This window comes from Geotrypetes seraphini, chromosome 10, assembly GCF_902459505.1.
Source record: "Geotrypetes seraphini chromosome 10, aGeoSer1.1, whole genome shotgun sequence".
Taxonomy (NCBI): Eukaryota; Metazoa; Chordata; class Amphibia; order Gymnophiona; family Dermophiidae; genus Geotrypetes; species Geotrypetes seraphini.
This window is the reverse complement of record NC_047093.1, coordinates 124,317,477-124,336,268: the sequence shown is the minus strand read 5'-3', so window position 1 is coordinate 124,336,268 and position 18,792 is coordinate 124,317,477. Positions and strand designations below refer to the sequence as shown.

Below are 18,792 nucleotides of genomic sequence, written 5' to 3'. Positions count from 1 at the left end.
AGGGAATATCAGGAACTAGGACAACAAGGTGCCATAAGGGTAGCCATGCTTCTATGCAATTAGCAAAATAGATTTTGTTTTTTTGTTAAGGATTAGATCCTACTGCTCTGCCTCAACCCCTCTGTTTGATCGAACTTTCAGGCATCGGACAGGTAGCACCGACGAGATAGAGACAGCTGACCGGGAGCATGTGTGTTCTGCCCGACAGTGGAACAAGATGAGGAAGCAACTATGGCGGGTGATTCCTAGGCTCCCTTTAAATTCTGGACACCCCTCCCTGACTCCTCCCTTGGGGGCCATCCCAGTGTTCCGACGAACACAAAGCCCCATGGTAGGAATTCCCCAGGGATGTGCGGCCTGCTTGGAGTGATCAGTGGATCCCTCACCAGGTTAAGTCGGGCTGACCCGATTACAAGAAGGCCTCGATTCAATTAATGCACAATAAGCAGCCTATTTACTAAAGTGCATGCTGTTAGCACACAAGAAAAAAGTCAGTGTGCAAACTGCACTTGGATTGCACATAACCTGGTGACAGCCTCAGACAAAATGATAAAATAATTAAGAGATGGTAAAACAGTGAGAGAAGAAGGGTAGTGCTGGAAAGACTGAGGGGGGCCAACCCCCCTCTCCAAATAAGATCAGGAAGGGATGACAGAGAAAACTGCATGAAGAAGTGAGACGATGTTACTGAGCTCAGGGAGATAAGCAAGAACTAGTGGGAGACTTGCATTCATCTAGATACCTGCATCAGCTGTAACGATTCTGTGAGCTGGAGAGGATCCAATGAGCATTCAAGAGGATGTGGGGGACACAGGAGAGGCAGGGGACAATTACTGAGACCCCCACAGAGCTCAAGGGCCCCTACTTCCCTACAGATGTCTGGATCGCTGGCAGCACTCTTGTCATCAAATCCGATGCTCTCCCACCCAGAAGCTTTCAGAACTTGACTGGGGAAATCAAGCAGCGGCGCCAGACCTTCCTTCAGTTATTGTCACGATCCTCCCCCACTTATATGCACTCTCCTCCGTCAGTTATTTTGCAGGTGGCAGTCCGTGAGATGGAGTACAAAATCAGACAGGAAGAAAAGGAAAGGGCTCCAGCACTTGTGCAGTTGACGTGCGAGGAAAGGTTGCATCTTTGCAGGCAAAAAGGGTTGTCTGGTCTGCAAGGCAACAGTGTGTGCTGCTTTGCTTTCAAACTAGAGATTCAGGCTCCAGTTCTCACTGAAAAAAATACTCAGGCAACAGAGGAGACAAAGCTCTGGGCTCTGGATTTTTAAACAGTGCTTCATATACGCTGTCAACACCTAATCACTGGCATTCAAAGCTTATTGTTAGCTGCTAAGGACAATGGAATGAATCAAAAACTGTACCTTCCTTCCTAGCCACAAAAGTGCTATAAAATATGAAAGCAGTGTTCATTAACCCTCCCCCCCCCTTTTACAAAACCGCAGAAGCAGTTTTTAGCACAGACTGGCACGCTGGATGCTTTGTGCTGAATGCTCTATGAGCGTCAGGAGCAGCATGGAGCGCCAGCCGGCACTAAACACCACTTTTGCGGTTTTGTAAAGGGAGGGGAGGATATATTGGAGAATGGTATTAAAACCTATTTTAAAATAATTAGGAATGTTTAGATGACCAAATTAAAAAAAGGAAAAAGAAAAATCCAACTCATGCATAAATGATAAAAGTGTGATCAAAACACAAGCCATAGTTCCCTGATTCTGTCTGATGTTTTATGTATCCTGTTTCTCTAAGTCCTCAGAATGTCTTCGCACAGATTTAACTGCTCTGGAGTCAGAGCTTCCCTTAATAGACAGAATTAAAAATTATATCCATGCTCGCAAACCCCCTAAAGGGGGCTCCTTTGGATGCTTTCAGGTGCATCCCCTGGCTCCCAAGTCTTCCTCCCTTCCCTGTGAACTGTTAAAATGTGCCTGTATTTTATTAAGATGCAGCAACAGTGTTGACCCCCCTCCCCCCAATCCAGTGTGGGAAAGGGGAAAGCCAGTAAGGTAGTGGTGAGGGACAGAGGGCATTTCACAGCTTGGGATAATAAAGCATCTGAGCATTTCTGCAGATTTAGAGACCAAGTGTAATGCTCAGCAATCAACAAAATCTTTTGAAACGGTGTGGGTAATCCTGAAATCAAGATCCAGCCATAAATAAATAGCCCTAAGAATTTAAGGTTGAGAACAGTTGGTGATCAATGAGCCTATGAAGGGTTAATATCTGTCATTTTGAATTTAAAAGCAAATTGGGCTGAGGCATATTTTTAAGGAGTCAGTTAAGATAGGTTTTAGACCTTAGATAGATTTTACAAGCCTCACCTAAGGAAGAGCTTATGAACCTCTGTGCTAAGTAGGAGAGAGCTGGACCATCCAAGTAGAGGCAGAACCTGAAGTGCCCATTTAGGGGGGTTCCAGATCTTGGATACATTTGAACAAAAATCCTGAGGTCTAAGCTTCCAGTAAATTAGTATCTCACAACAGTGGCAAAGCAAGGGTGAGTAGCTCCCCTCCCCAGCCATCTTCTCCGCTCCCCTGCCATGCATGCGTGCCCCTTCCCCGTACCTTTCTAAGTTTGGGATTAACAGCCATCAACTTACTGCCCGAGTCGGCTTCGGCGCTCTCTCTGACATCACTTATTAGGCGCGGCTCCCGGAAGTGACATCAGAGAGAGCGCCAAAGCCGATGCGGGCAGCAAGTCGGTGTCTGCTCGTGCCAAAGTTGAAAAAGTACGGGGAAAAGGAAGGGGTGCACATGTGATAGGGGGAGGAGTGGGAAGGAGTGCCAATATCCTAAGCAAGATGGCACCCAGGGTAGACCGCTCCCCATTACTATGCCACTATAAGAACATAAGAAATTCCTCCGCTGGGTCAAACCTGAGGTCCATCGCGCCCAGCAGTCCGCTTACGCGGCGGCCCAACAGGTCCAGGACCTCTTCAGTAAATTTCTATCTATACCCCTCTATCCCCTTTTCCAGCAGGAATTTGTCCAATCCTTTCTTAAACCCCAGTACCGTACTCTGCCCTATAACGTCCTCTGGAATTGCATTCCAGGTGTCCACCACATGTTGTGTAAAGAAGAACTTCCTAGCATTTGTTTTGAATTTGTCCCCTTTCAACTTTTCCGAATGCCCTCTTGTTTTTTTTATTTTCTGAAAGTTTTAAGAATCTGTCCCTCTCTACTCTCTCTATGCCCTTCATGATCTTGTAAGTCTTTATCATATCCCCTCTTAATCTTCTCTTTTCCAGGGAAAAGAGTCCCAGTTTTTCCAATCTCTCAGCGTTGTGTCGCTCTCCTCTGAACTCTCTCGAGTAACGCCATATCCTTCTTAAGGTACGGTGAGGAAGGATGCCAGGAAGGAGGAAAGGCACTGGCAGCGGCTGAATTCCTACAGGATGTGCCTCTCACTCCAAGAGGCACGTCCTGTAGGCTTTGGCACCTCTTCTCCTCCTCGGCATCTCATGGCACTTCTGAAATCTCATGCAGCACACACTAGTGTACTGCAGCGCACAGTTTGTGACACACTGCACTAAATGAATCTTGAACAAACATATTTACTTTCACGCAAGAGAATCCATAGCCTTACCAAAGGGGCAAAAAAAATTATTAAAAGATCGATCCTGTAAAAGGTAGTTAAAGCATACAGGGCCTAGTCACCCTACACTAGGGTTATCAGACATCCGGATTTCCCTGGGCATGTCCTCCTTTTGCGGGCATGTCCTCCTTTTGCGGACATGTCCGGGGGCCCGGACGGCTTTTCATAACCCAGCACTTTTGCCCGAGTTTTGAAAAGCCTCCTCATATCGTATCAGGCATGGAGGAAGTAGGCGCATGCGCGGATGCCACGTGATGACGTCAACGCACATGTGTGATGGCATGGAGTGGCATCCGCGCATGCTAGGATTTCCTCCCTGCCCTACAAGAGCAGGCAGTGGGGGGCGGGATTAGGGTATTACATGGCGGGGATTGGCAGAACTGAGCGGGCCTGGGGCAGGTCTAGGGGGTCCGGATTTTCCGATTGGAAAATCTGGCAACCCTACCCTCCACTCTTATTTTCCAGTGCTCACTCCTTCTTCAAGCCTGTCTTATCCACTGGATTATTAGGGATATTTCCAGACAAAATTTTTCGGTTTGTTTTTGGAACTTGTGGAAATTTCCTCAAATTTTCTTTCTGTTTTTTTTTTTTTTTTTTGCAGATGGTCTAACTTTAACACAGTCTGTTCAATATATGCAAATTGTTTATATGCTTGTTGAGTTGTAAGGTATTCTGTCTGAAATCAATTTAATGCACGATAAGGAGCCTGTTTACTAAAGTGCATTAAGTAATTAGTGCATGCATTAATGCATGCTGTTAGCACACTAGAAAAAGGTCAGCATGCAAGCTGCAAAGTGACTGCACATAACCTGGTGACAGCCACGTGTGCATCGGGCCTGCGCACCACCCTCAGCTGATCAGACAAGAGGCAGGCTGGGTATTGGGGATACCCATAGACACCATTGGTGACATCATTATGACATTGCAGAAGTGGATTGGAGGCCATCCAGTGGGATGGCAGACCATCTCAGATCCAGACCCCGGGCAGATTTTAAAGCTCGTATTCTTCTAGTGCAAACTCCTCTTCTGATGTCAGAAAGTTTAAAGCTAGTCTCTACTACTACTACTACTACTTATCATTTCTTTAGTACTGCTAGATTTACACAGCTCTGTGCATTAAAACATTCAAGAGACAGTCACTGCTCATAGAGCTTATAATCTAATCAAACAGACAAACAGGAGAAGTATGGCATGGATATTGTACAAGACTTGCAGTGCAGGAACCTTGGCAAGACACCTGGACTTTAGAAACCTTGGGGAGACAGAATTGCGGACAAAGAGCTTTGACAAGACACCCAGAGTATATCTAAGAGTATATCTTGTGACCAGTCAGACTCTGTGCCTGACATGTTCCCATTTTAAAACCCTAGGAAAGTCAGAACTAGGGCCAGAAATATTATTCCCAAGCCCAGAAAAGTTCAGCAGCCTAGCCTAGCCTAGGTTCCCCAAGTACACTGAGGAGAACCCTATAGAAAATGAGTTCTTTTCTGACAGCTCAGAGGTAGAAGAAATGAAGACTCAGCCTAGCTCTGGAAGGTTTGTCTCCAAACCTATTAATATAAGGTTCAGGCAAAATGCCTGTTAGAAAGCCTTGCACTTTCCCCGGACATCCACTGGGGGAGCCCAAGAGAGCCTCAGAGCAGTGCAGGCCCACAGAAAGCAGGGCATGGCTCACATACTGAAAAGTCAGCAGTGTTTGTTCCACAGTTAAAGAGGACAAGGTGAAAGGATGGTTCTCTCTCCACTGCTCAGCAGCCAGCCATTCCTGGTCAAGCCAATAATTTGGAACTCATGGAGGTGAACGAGATAACTCCAAGCCTGGAAGCCGAAGACCTACCTCAGGAGGAACACATGGAGATTTTTGAGCAGGTATTTCCAGAACTTGAAGCTATGGAAGTAGGTGTTGCCTGTAAGGCCTACTGACTTTAAAACTGTGGATTGTTAATTTTTTTCAAGTTTCCAAGACAAGCCACTGCTCTGAACAGTTTTGTTTGTGAATACTGTTTTGGGTTTTTGTATGGACAATGTGTTGAATTTACCAGAGCTTGTGTAACAGCCAGTGACTAACTTCGAAAGAGGTTTTTTCTTTTTCTTTTTGCTGCATGGTCTCACAGCACTGCTGAAGCCCGATCTAAGGCCCCAGGCGGGGGCAGGGCACCTTCATGTGTTACATCAGGGCATTACAGTTTTGCTGAAAATGTTTTGCTTTGTGGAATTATATTTTGAATGGAGGAATTCAGAAGGAACTGAGAATTGTTTGGGGAGAAGTTTGTCAAGACCTTGGGTGGGATTCTATGAAAGCTTGTTTAGCAGTGAAGACAAACTTGTCAATTCTCCTGCCTCAGCTCAGAACCAGAGCTGAGGGTTTCCTGGACATTTTCTTTTGTATTTGTGTTTTGGAAAGCAATGCACTGAAGGATAATGTGCTAAGCTAGCTGGGCTGGTGCTCCTTTCTGAGCAGGCCTGATTTGAGGGCCAGAGTAAGGCCTAGGCACAGCCTAGTTGTTGTAGGCTGTGCTGGACTGCTAAGGCACAGGGACTTTCAGAAATTCTGAACTGCTGTCCAGGATTTTTGCCACAAGTTTTTTTGTTTTTTTTTTGTTTTATTTTCTTGCTTGCCATTCTGTTTGAACTGTTATGGAATAAAGAAACCTGAATTATAATCTTGCAAACTTTGAAGACACAGTATTGAATGTGTGACTTGTTTCATGATTCATTTTTGATTTTTGGTTTTCTTATTAACTTGCCTATATGGCTGGACTCCCTATCGAGCAACGTGCCCGGTGCAGTAAACCTGTGGTCCATTAGGGGCGCTATCAGCCTAGGCAGGACCTGGTGGCCACAATCTGCAAGGAGCTGGGTGAAATTTCAGAAGGGGAGGATCTTGCACCGCTGAAAGAGCTGAAGGGGTGCTGCCTGCTTCTGCGGTATCAGAAGCCCATAAATTCTTGCACCCATAGAAGTGACTTGAAGGCCGGGCACATGCTCACCTCAGCCATTATCCTACCTGGGTTTACCCATGCTTAGGGTTACTATATGGCTCCAGAAAAAAAGAGGCTAGATTGAGATATCCGGGTTTTACTTCCATTGCTTCCAATGTAAGTAACACCCAGATGTCTCAATCTGTCCTCCTTACTTCCATTGTTTTCAAAGGAAATAAAACCTGGATATCTCAATGTTCATAGCGGCCCAAGACAATAGCTGACTTTCCATTGCCAAGAGCTTCCCCTTTGGCTGCAGTATCACCACGTTTTTCTTCTAGGCCTGGGTGAGGGCTTGGCTACACAGAGGTATGCCATCCCAGCTGGCAGAACTTTTGATCAGGTATGCCTTGCCAGACAAAAAACAGACAGCAAACATGGCTGTATGAAAGAGCGTCTGAGATGCAATTTGAAGTTAAGTTTGCCTTGCTTGTTTACATCACATTTTATTAGACCTTCTTATATGGACTGAAAATGTTTTTTTTTACTCCAAGCTGTTGCCTTTATTGTTATGTTTTGGCAGATCTAACCTCTCATTCCACTCCATAATAATTATGAGGACAGAAAAGAGACTTTGAATATTGAAGTTGATATTAATGAATGAAATGAAAAATTGAGGATATAAATGTATGGGGTTTTTTTCAGACCAGTTATGATACGGAAAGCTTAGGGTACTGTCCGTGTATGAGGTCTGTTTTCTCCATTTTTTTGTATATATTATCAGTTGCTGTCTTGTTTTATTTATTTTTGATGAGATAGTGTGAATAAGGTTTCTCTGCTAAATCTATCATACAATGTGTTTCTTTATTTTTAGTTTGTGTTTAAAACCATCAATGTACCATTCCTCCGCTCCCTGTTTGTGTGATGGGAGGGGGTCAATGACCAATGGGGGAGTAATGGGGGGGGGGTCATGCCTTAATCCATCCAGTGGTCATTTGATCAGTTTGGGACGCTTTAGGGCACTTAGACACAACTAAAACAGGTCTATCTGCAGGCTTCGATCTAGGACAGTCCTGGGAAAGCTTTGATTATCCCTGCAGGACATCCAGGTCTAAGCCCATAACACCCCAACATACCCCTTTGAGCTCTGGATGCTGGATGTCCAGAAATTCAGTTTTGATTATCAGCACTTGGACGTCCAAGTGTCAACTTAGGCTGTTTTTTGGACATTTAAATGCTTTGAATATGAGCCTGATAGTGATACTGCTAGCATTAACAGAATATAGTTCTGTTATAGAATAGATTCCTACTGTTTTCACCACCCTTTCTGTGAAGATATATTTCTTTAGGCTATGCTTGTTTGTCCTTTTTTACCTTCATCCTATGCCTCCTCATACTAGAGCTTCCTTTCAGTTGAAAGAGATTTGCCTCCTGGAGGATAGAGGATGGTTCAGGGTGGTCATCCCTCCATCCCTCCTGCCATTATTTTCTTGCACGGGAGAGGGGGGTTGGCATAGCAGGATGAAGTGGGCATTCCAACTTCCATTTTCGCAGCCACGGGGGGGAGGGGGGCAGTTCCTGGTGCCAGTTCATCGGGGAGGACCATCATCGGTGGGGGAGGGGGCGTGTCTTTTTTTCTTTTTTTTTAGTAGGGCAGATATTTTGCATGTGTAACACACACATCATCTATGCCCATTAAAGAAAAAAAAAAAAAGGTTTCCTGTCCCAAACAGCCGAGTGGCAGGATGCTGCTTTTGGGGCTTCCCCTGCCTCAGGTGAGAGTTGCTCTCACAGCCATCAGTTGGACGGGAGAGACGGGGATTATGACGAACCTCTGTGTGAATTATTTGCCTGCAAACTTTTTAATGCATCAATAGCTCTTTTTGAATTGTCCAAAAAATCGGATTGGAGAGACCCACATGGTCTTTCCAACCTGCTTTAGTGCATCTAGGCCTGTATCTGGCTGTGTGAGCACAGGCCCAAACCCAAACCCCGTTCGCACTCTTACAGGCTCACAGTCTAAGTCTGTACCTGAGTCAAGGAAGGATAAAGTGACTTGTTCAAGTGCTTCAGTTCTCCCTAACCCCAACCCAGAGTAGGTGATCGCATCACTCGGGGACAGTGCCTACTACAGAAGAGGTTTGAATGTGTAGGTGGACCCATCCTGCGAGCAGGCCACATCAAAAGGCCATTCCAAAGTGTGTCCCTTCTTGTGCTATGTGTGTGCAAAGACATTAATGTTTTATTTTTCTTACATTTTATGACTGTATATGTGAACTATATTTCAGAGTGGTCTTTTATGTACATTGGCTCTTATACTCATATTTATTCTTATTGTGGAGGGAGAGTATTGGGATGAAAGGGATTTTAAATCCCACAACATTCCAGTGACAGCTGCTCAGAAAATATATGTTTAGTGGTCTCTTCATTCGCTATGAAACAAGTTATTAACCTCCTCTTTTACAAATGCATAGTGCGAGTTTTAGCGCCGGCAGCGGCGGTAACTTCTCCAACACTCATAGAATTTTTATGAGCGTCGGAGCAGTTGCTGCTGGTGCTAAAACCCGTGTTATGCGTTTGTAAAAGAAGGGAGTAAGTATACAGTATAAGATACAAATGAGAGAAACATCCTCCTATTTTGTTTAAAGTTCCTTTGCATTCTTCTTGCAATGATTTAGAAACTTTTATACCAGTGGTCTCAAACTCGCGGCCTGGGGAGCACATGCGGTCCACCATGTACTATTTTGAGGCCCTCGGTATGTTTATCATAATAACAAAAGTAAAATAAAACAGTTTCTTGATCATATGTCTCTTTAGCTATAAATGATATTATTATTATTATTATTATTATTAAGACTTAGCCAAAAGGAAAGATTTATAAACTATAAAGAGTTTTTACCTCATGCAAAATTGTCATTTCTTTAATAAGACCTTAACTATTTTTTTCTGAGGCCCTCCAAGTATCTACAAATCCAAAATTTGGCCCTGCAAAGGGTTTGAGTTGGAGACCACTGCTTTATACCTATTTTCTTCTTGCATTTCAGTGCTTGACCCGTATGTAATAAGGCAGTCTGTTTTTCATAACAGAGACATGGATTCCTGATGTGATTCAATATGTAATATCGGACCTTTGTCCAATAGGACACAAGATTTTACATGCACCTAAAATTGGAAAAAGAGGTGAGGGATTTGGCATTAATTTATAAAGATTTTCAGTTCTTATCTTTGACTAGCTTTTATGAATGTAGGCTTTGAAATGATGATTTACCAGTTGTGCCAGCTTTAGAAAATTTTATCAGACCAGAGAATAATTATAAAAGTTTTAAGAAGGCTTTGAAAACTTATTTGTTTAATGAACATGTGATAAAGGAGCAGTAAGTTCATTGTTGATTTTAAAACTAATTCTGGACATTGTCTCCACTTCTTTTACCCCCCCCCCCTCCCCTTTTATGAAGCCGCATTATGCTTTTTTATCGCTCGCCACAGTGGTAAAAGCTCCAACACTCATAGAATTCCTAGGAGCGTCTGAGCTAACACTGCCATGGCCAACGGTAAAAAAGCCTAAAATGGCTTCATAAAAAGGGAGCTTAATGTTAAACTTTGTTGAGGTTCAGAAGAGAGCGACGCGTTTGATAAAAAGTATGGAAAACCTTTCATATGCTGAAAGATTAGAGAGACTGGGGCTTTTTTCGCTGGAGAAGCGGAGGCTTAGAGGGGACATGATAGAGACTTACAAGATCATGAAGGGCATAGAGAAAGTGGAGAGGGACAGATTCTTCAAACTTTCAATAACTAGAAGAACGAGAGGGCATTTGGAAAAATTAAAAGGGGACAGATTCATCAATGGTAGGAAGTTCTTCTTCACCCAACGGGTGGTGGACATCTGGAACGCGCTTCCAGAGGGCATGATAGGGCAGAGTACGGAGGTATTGGAGTTCTAGAAGGAATTGGACAATTTTCTGAAGGAAAAGGGGATAGAAGGGTATAGATAGAGGGCTACTATATAGGTCCTGGACCTGATGGGCAACCGCGTGAGCGGACTGCTGGGCATGATGGACCTCTGGTCTGACCCAGCAGAGGCATGGCTTATGCTTATGCTCTTATATGTGGTATACAAATAAATGTATTTGTATTGTATTATATTTATAATACCATTTTGGGTTAAAAAGTGCAACTTCTTGCATCTTCCTCAACCCTCAATGTAGCCTTTAGATACTAAATCTTGCCCTAGCTGCAGTTATGTATTAGGGATAGGGGTGGAGCAGGGTAGAGCATGTGACAAAGCATGGATGTGGTAGATGGCGGGTTTTGTCTTTCAAGAAGTTAGTAACCCTAAACAACCTGTCCCTTGCAAATTTCCATCTCCCTCACTCCTCCCCCATCCCTCACTGTTGCAACATCTCCACAGGTCATTGAAGGGAGAAAAAGAGAGGTTGGATAATCATGGAAGTATGAGGAAAAGGGACCTATTATTAAGTCCAATACCTTTTTATGGCTTGGTCAGTTGGGAGGCAAAGAGTGGGGAGTTTAGGGAGCAAGAAGGAAAAGAGAGAAAATGTGGGAAGTCTTTCTTAATGTTATTCACACCATCCTGGGGATCTACTCTATTGCAGATTTTGGTATCATCCACAAAGAGGCAAATCTTACCACACAGCCCTTCAGTAATATTGTTTATAAAACTGTTAAAAAGAACAGGCCCAAGAACAGAACCTTGAGGCACACAACCGGTAACATCCCTTTCCTCAGAGTGATCTCCATTGATCACTACCCTCTCTTAACTTCCACTCAACCAGTTCTGGACCCAGCCCATCACTTTGGGACCCATCCCAAGGGCACTCAGTTTATTTATTAGGCGTCTGTGTGGAACACTGTTAAAGACTTTGCTAAAATCTAAATACACCACATGTAGTGTACTCCCTCCATCCAGTTCTCTGGTCATTGATCCAGTTCTCTGGAAATTGATCTCCCTCCATCCAGTTCTCTGGTCATTGATCCAGTTCTCTGGAAATTGATCTCCCTCCATCCAGTTCTCTGGTCATTGATCCAGTTCTCTGGAAATTGATCTCCCTCCATCTAGTTCTCTGGTCATTGATCCAGTTCTCTGGAAATTGATCTCCCTCCATCCAGTTCTCTGGTCATTGATCCAGTTCTCTGGAAATTGAACAGATTTATCTGACAAGACCTACCTCTAGTGAATCCATGTTGCATCCAGTCCTATAATCCATAGGATTCCAGAAACTTGAACATTCTCTGTTTTAAAAGTGTTTCAATTAATTTGCTTACCACAGAAGTCAGACTTACCGGCCTGTAATTCCCTACTTCTTCCTTATTTCCACTTTTGTGGAGAGGGACCACATCCGCCCTTCTCCAGTCCACCAGTACCACACCCAACTCTAGAGATTCATTGAATAGGTCAGTCAGCGGGGCCACTAGGACTTCCCATTTTTGATGGTCCATCTAATAATTTAAATACATTAAAATATATTGATGCCTAGAAATTATGTGTGAGGTGCATTTTGTCTGTATTTAAGATTCAAAGCAAAGGCACAGATGTGGTTTTTCTTTTGAAATTGAGGAAAGGTCCAATGGTGAAAAAAAGGACTCGGGGTTTTTATCCCAAAGCAGAGAATTTTAACATTTCCCCCAGATAAGGTTTCTCCTACTATGGAAAATATCTTTCTATATCTGACGGTATGAAATACAGGAGTCATTTTGGAAAACCTTTTCCACATGTAAAGCCTTTGCATGTAGAATGTCCTGAATCACACTGATATGTTAAATTGAACATAATATGAACTCCTGATTGAAGAAGTACTAGGAATAAGCAGTAGAGGTCACCATAACTGAGGCGATAATTTAAAGTATATAACATATAATGAAGGTAATTTGGAAAGCCACACAGCTGGGTAAATTGGCCAAATAAACATATGTGTGGGTTTCGGTAACACACACGCTTTGAACTTGGTTATAGAGAAGTATTTTTCTGGTTAGCAGAGAAGTGAACAATCCACATACTTTAGATTTTCAAATGCACCCAATGCTACAGTACATTTCCCCAATCTTGTTGGCAATTGAAAACTGCATAGTCACTTTTAATATGGCAACTTTCCAAGCTAGTAATTTTAATAAGGAAAATATACATGTATTTTCCTTTTCAAAGCTGGATGCAGTATACGTGGCTTAAATAATGTCCATAAATGTTGAAAAGAACATACAAACTATTCAAAAGTGCTCCCAGCAAGATAAACACTGAGCAAAGAGAAAAGCCTTAAATTAAGACCACAAGAGGAATTAGTGACATCAGGAAATAAATAATTCATTTCTTCTACAATCTGGGTAATAATGTTGTTTTAGAGCAGTGGTTCCCAACCCTGTCCTGGAGAAACACCAGGCCAATTGGGTTTTCAGGCTAGCCCTAATGAATATGCATGAAGCAAATTTGCATGCCTATCACTTCCATCATATGCAAATCTCTCTCATGCATATTCATTAGGGCTAGCCTGAAAACCCGATTGGCCTGGTGTTTCTCCAGGACAGGGTTGGGAATCACTGTTTTAGAGGACAACTTTGAAAGAGATTTTCCATTTTCTACAAAGAACACAGTATAAATATACAACACACTACCCTTTTCAGGAGATGTGAGAATGAATCTGCTCCAACAACTTTAATAATGTGGAGAAAAAAGACCTCAGTGCTCACAGTGCACCTCTTAAAGAGGCAAAACCACTATAATCAAAAGGTCAGAAAAACACTCCAGAAATCCCTACAAACTCCTGGAAACTATGATGGAAATAGTGTTTTAATGCAATGAAAAATAATGTTTAGGTGCAGAATTCTGTGGGTTGCCTAAAGGAACACAGGCTACTTGGGAATTTGATTTGGATACAAAATTGGATGAAACTCAGTGAAAATCAGTTTGGCTATCAGTTACATCATCATTACATTCAGGGCACTGGTCTTTGACTTAAGGGCACAATGGACCACTGGTCTGACTCGGCAAAGACAATTCTTATGTTCTAATGTAATCTTCCTTTTTTTAATGCATAAGGCATGATGGACTCCGGTTAAATGATCAAAAATAGATATTTCCAAAGAAAAATTTTGCTGGACCTGTAAAGATACAACTGGAACTTTAGAACATATGATATTTAAGTGTCCATATGTTGCTTCTTATTGGAGTAAAGTTTTGTCCACAATGTCAAATTTATTTTCTATAACAGAACTGTTAACTTATTCGATAATTATCGTAGAGGGGTATGGTTTTAAATCTATATTAAACACTAACAAAAAGCAATTATTGAAGAACTTAATGTTGATAACAATTAAAACAAATTTAACTAATTGGAATGATTTTTCTAAATTAGATTATAATATATGTTATGTTTGTATAGTAAATATGAGAAAATATATAAAAGTTTGGTAGCTTGAGGGAATTAAAAAAAGGTATGGGACTGTTTACTAAACATGAAGGAATAAATGTTTGTAGTTTTTCTGTTTTGTACATTGAGTTGCGACACCCCTTGACTTATTTATTTATATTGCATTAGTTTGAAGAAGAGCAGATGTGGTCCCTATTCACAAAAGTGGTCACAGGGATGAAGCAGGAAACTACAGGCCAGTGAGCCTCACTTCGGTTGTTGGAAAAATAATGGAAGTGTTGCTGAAAGAAAGGATAGTGTACTTCCTTGAATCTAATGGGTTACAGGATCTGAGGTAACATGACTTTACTAAAGGTAAATCTTGTCAAATGAACCTGATTGAATTTTTTGATTGGGTGACCAGAGAGCTGGATCAAGGACATATGCTAGATGTAATTTACTTAGATTTCAGCAAAGCCTTTGACACGGTTCCTCATAGGAGACTCTTGAACAAACTTGAAGGGCTAAAGTTAGGAACCAAAGTGGAGAACTGGGTCAGAAACTGGTTGATAGACAGACGCCAGAGGGTGGTAGTTACTGGAAGTCTCTCTGAGGAAGGAAAGGTGAGTAGTGGAGTCCCTAAGGGTTCGGTGCTAGGGCCAATCCTTTTCAATATTTTGTGAGTTATTCAAAATACACTTTCACAAGAAAGATCTAAAAGGTGTCATATAAAATATGAACAGTGCTACTTAGGTACAGATAGGGTGTGTCATAAAAAATGGAGGAAAAAGCCTCAGACTGAAGCCCTCCCACCTCCACAATGGTGGCTTAAAGGTGATTGGGTGGTAACCTCACTGGCAAAAAAACCTCCATTGCACTCCCGAAGTATAGAAACCTTAAGCAGGACTGTCTGTATTGAATGATAGAAGAAAAAAGCTTTCAACTTATCTTCTGTTGATCAGTACACCGACGGTGGCCAGCGTTTCACGAGTTTGCTGCCAATCAAACTGAAACCAGAATAAAAAACTTATGTTCATTAAACTGTACTAATGCACAGCTTCTAAAGATTAAATGATGCTTCATATTTTCTGTGTGACATTGCTGAAGGGTTAGAAGGAAAGGTATGCCTTTTTGCTGATGATACCAAGATTTGTATCAGAGTAGACACCGAGGAGGGAGTGGAAAACATGAAAAAGGATCTACAAAAGTTAGAGGAATGGTCTAATATCTGGCAATTAAAATTCAATGCAAAGAAATGCAGAGTAATGCATTTGGGGATTAATAATTGGAAGGAGCCATATATGCTGGGAGGTGAGAGGCTAATATGCATGGATGGGGAGAGGGACCTTGAGGTGATAGTGTCTGAAGATCTAAAGGCAAATAAACAGTGCAACAAGGTGATGGCTGCTGCCAGAAGGATGCTGAGCTGTATAAAGAGAGGTGTGACCAGTAGACGAACGAAGGTGTTGATGCCCCAGTACAGGTCATTGGTGAGTCCCCATTTGGAGTATTGTGTTCAGTTTTGGAGACCATATCTAGTGAAGGATACAAAAAGGTTTGAAGCGGTCCAGAGGAGGGCGATGAAAATGATAGGAGGTTTGCGCCAAAAGACATGAGGAGAGACTGGAAGCCCTGAATTTGTATACCTTAGAGGAAAGGAGGGACAGGGGAGATATGATTCAGATGTTAAAATATTTGAAAGGTATTAATGTAGAACAAAATCTTTTCTTCATTTGGACATCTTTGTGTTCAAAAATGGCAAAAAAAAAGATGTCTTACTATTTGATAATGGACATTTCTCTACTGGATTTCTAGAGATCTTTCCCAAAATGTCAAACCTCGGACATCCTATCAAAAATGCCCCTTCAAATATCAAATGTTTTAGAAGGAAAAGCCTCGGAACACCCAAGTTCATGCCTTTATTGGTACTATTTGATCATAGGCTCAAAAATCTACTATGGAACCAAACACTTCATAGCATCAAAAGTATAAATAAATCAAGTTTCCAAGTTTATGAAAATTTTTGATAAAACGCCAATCATACATTCTAAGCATTTAACAGTAAAAAAATTAAAATGGGGGACAATTAACAGATTTATTACTTACATGGAAACAACGGGATGGTAGGGAGAAATACAATTCTTAAAGAAAAGAGAACAACTAAGGTTAAAAACAAGAGGAAAAGGGAGGGATCATGTCGGTGTTAAATATCAATAAACAGCATTTGGCATGGAAGGATCCCAAGATCATTTAACATTCATAAGCGTCTTTAAATAAGAAACTTAAAAACCGCCTTTAAATTTATCAAGATTTTTCTCAGACCTTAAATGTGGTGGTAACGAATTCCATATTGCATTGCATTTAATTTCCATCTTCAAGATCCAGTGTGTTATATTAAATCCAAAGCCCAAAGGCTGAAATACCTTTACATATTTTAATAGTGCTACCCCACAGCTACCTGATCTGTTACTCCAAACATGGCGGTCCACTTGTTAATAGGAGGGGTAACCGTAAACAGCTCTTGCTGCAGAAAGACCAACATTGGATGCTCCATTTGCGTAAAGTAGCACCTCAAGGTTAAAACATGAAAATTTAATGGATCCATTTATTTTAGATAGATTTGTAGGCTGCACATTTTGATTAATACAATTTGTGTTTAATATGATTGTGGCCTTTTAATGCAAATGCTTTTCTCTATTCCTATCCTCCCTGCTTTTTGATTATATATTTCCTGCTTAGGGATTGGATGATTTATATTAGAGAATAACACGGTGACAAAATTAATCACCGTTCCCATCCCTGCGGATAACCGCGGAAAACCATCTTCATGTCATTCTTTAAGGAGAGAGGAAAGAATCAGAGTATGAATGGCCACAACCACTGACCCTCAAGCTTTGCTTTGAAGAATGCTGGTGTAGAAGGACTGAGGTTGAAATAGACACTAGAAAATGACATGGGATTATTTCCCGCGGTTATCCGCGGGGGCGGGGCGGTGATGAATTTTGTCACTGTGTCATTCTCTAGTTTATATGCCAGATTTTTAGTAGCAGATCAGGTAGGTGTGGGGTAGCACTGTTAAAATATATACATTTTTTAATGTATCCAAAATGAGAAGTCTGCAATCTAACCTGAAGAGGTAATCTATGCCAGACTTTACTTGTTTGACATAAAATTGAAACCATCAAAAATACATTTGTAACAAACGTCTTTTACAAGGGGCCGCTAAAAAGTTCTCAGCCTAACCAAGAAGAGATTGATGTGGAGTCATGAAACTTACAAGGTATGGCATACTTTTCGTTTCATTTCATATCAGTGAAACAAAGGGTCAAGAAAAGTGTGGACTAGCTTGTAAGTTTCATGGCTCCACAACATTCTCTTCTTGGTTAGGCTGAGAAATTTTCAGTGGCTCCTCATACTGTTGGAATACTAAGACACCATAAGGTCAAAGAACAAGAAGGACCCCTAGCAGTTGAACAGTAATTAGCAATAAACTTGACTTGCTCCTGAAGTCTGTCATTTTCTTTTACTTTAAGTTCAACATCAGGCTCAGTGTCTCTCACTGATTAGAAGTTGATTTCCTCTAACAGAACAGCATCCCTAGTTTTTCATGCTTTTCAGTTACAGTTCTATCCCAGCATGTCAAGCTTCCTAAGCTGGAATGGAGTAGCTGTAATCATTTTCTTACAATTCCAAGCAAGAAACCATGTGTCAAAATGACAAGACAGAGCTGCAAAGGAAACAATCGGATGTATTTGAATCTTGAGTTACAGCGACTGACTCAAACTCTTCAATGAAAGACGATCTACATCAATCAGCTTGGCAGGTTAGCAACTTCTCTTTTCACTTGAACTTTAATCTATCAAGAATGGAATTTCCAGCTAATGCACATTCATGAAGCATTTGTCAGATACGCAAGCTGGTCCACATTAACCTATCACATTGATACAAATAGATATCCATCCCTTTATAAACAATTGGATTGAAATCAAGACATCATGTTGGCTCTTTATCAAAAAGATGGGATTAGGAATAATGTTCAAGAAGTAAATTTGGATATAAATTTTGAAAATTAGTGGCATTTGCATAAATTTTAAAAGGGGGTTCGATACATTTCACCCATTTATGTTTCTCAATGAAATAATGTGGTGGACGTGTTAGTCTACCTTTCAAGGTAATATATAGGAATAAAACAAAGGAAATAGGTTAATGCCTCTTTTATTGGACTAACTCAGTACATTTTCACTTGGATTTTCTAACTAGTGCTGAAGTAGATGACTATCTTAAAAGTGGTCACTGATCACGTGTCAATCTCGTGATAACGCCTGTTAGAGAATCATTCCTCAAAAATCTGCTCATCTGTTAGCGTGAAAGAGATATCTTGCAGATAAATAGGTTTTCAAACCTTTTCAAAATCATCTGTTAGTGTGAAAGAGATATCTTGCAGACAAAAACTTCATCAGGCCTTTATCTTAAAAGGGGATAGTTCTTAATTGTACTTTAAGATAGTTCCACCATTTTGACGCCAGATATGGAAAAGAGAATGAATGTATTGTTTTATATTTAATACCTCTAGGCTTCAGAAATCTAAACCTTAAATAGGATAGTGCCTAATTGTATCCACAAGCAATTGTAAAGGTGGTATTCCCATGAGAAGGGCTAAGGCAAGTCAGAGGCATTCCATAGAATTGCACGCAGTATTACAAAATACTGTAGATACACATTCAACTTTTGTATCAGTGTTTACACCTGGTTGGTGTTAGTCCTCATGCCCAAAGTTGGGTACAAAACTTGATGCCAAACATTATCCTACTAGTCATTAAGCCCGTTACATTAACGGGTGCTAGAATATATGTCTGTCTGCCTTTCTGTCTCTCTCCCTCCCGCTGTCTCTCTTTCTGTCCCTCTCCCTGC

At 41.4% G+C, this 18,792-nt stretch overlaps 1 protein-coding gene across 1 annotated transcript in view; it reads right to left on the bottom strand.

Annotated features, from left to right (window-relative positions):
* Positions 1-1,216, bottom strand: part of BRINP3 (BMP/retinoic acid inducible neural specific 3) — a 223,977-nt gene extending 222,761 nt beyond the window's left edge. The window contains exon 1 of the mRNA XM_033962459.1: positions 743-1,216. The gene's annotated coding sequence lies outside the window, so the exon portion shown is untranslated. The remainder of the gene's footprint in view (positions 1-742) is intronic.
* Between the last annotated feature and the right edge of the window lie 17,576 nt (positions 1,217-18,792).